This window comes from Chrysochloris asiatica, unplaced genomic scaffold (assembly GCF_000296735.1).
Source record: "Chrysochloris asiatica unplaced genomic scaffold, ChrAsi1.0 scaffold00079, whole genome shotgun sequence".
Lineage (NCBI taxonomy): Eukaryota > Metazoa > Chordata > Mammalia > Afrosoricida > Chrysochloridae > Chrysochloris > Chrysochloris asiatica.
This window is the reverse complement of record NW_006408597.1, coordinates 9,120,170-9,120,677: the sequence shown is the minus strand read 5'-3', so window position 1 is coordinate 9,120,677 and position 508 is coordinate 9,120,170. Positions and strand designations below refer to the sequence as shown.

At 41.1% G+C, this 508-nt stretch overlaps 1 protein-coding gene across 1 annotated transcript in view; it reads right to left on the bottom strand.

Annotated features, from left to right (window-relative positions):
- The window catches only part of RAD51B (RAD51 paralog B), a 1,006,719-nt gene that overhangs the window by 954,972 nt on the left and 51,239 nt on the right, over window positions 1-508 (bottom strand). The window lies entirely within an intron of this gene.

Here is a 508-nt window from a genome sequence, read left to right as displayed (position 1 = left end):
AAGGTAAACACAGAGGAACAGAGATCCAGGTGGTGGGAAGGTCAGGTAGATTACAGGATAAAATAGACTGTTTTAAATGGAGGGTAGAACTAATATAATATAATATAATATAAGGTAACCACAATGGGGTTCGGGTGGGGGGTTTACTTTGGGTGTTGGGGAGGGCAATACAAGAAGGGGGGAGGAGGTGGAAGAACAAGATAGATAGGGAAACACTGAGACAGGTTTGCCTGGCCTAGTGGGACAGAAGTAAATAGTAATGCATACTCAATCTTGGAACAATAGGGCTCTGGGATACAGGGATCTAGGTATAGCTTGAAGAGGGTAAACAATACTAAAATCCTTGACTACCTTATGAATATTACTTTCCCTTGCCTACTATGGTAAAATAGACACTTGAGTGGGATAGAAAGGAATGTTGGAAATAATGATTACAGAAAACTTGTAAGCCCATCTTCAGCCTATAACTGATTGGAATACCTCAAAGGGGTTCTACAACTTGCCCAGT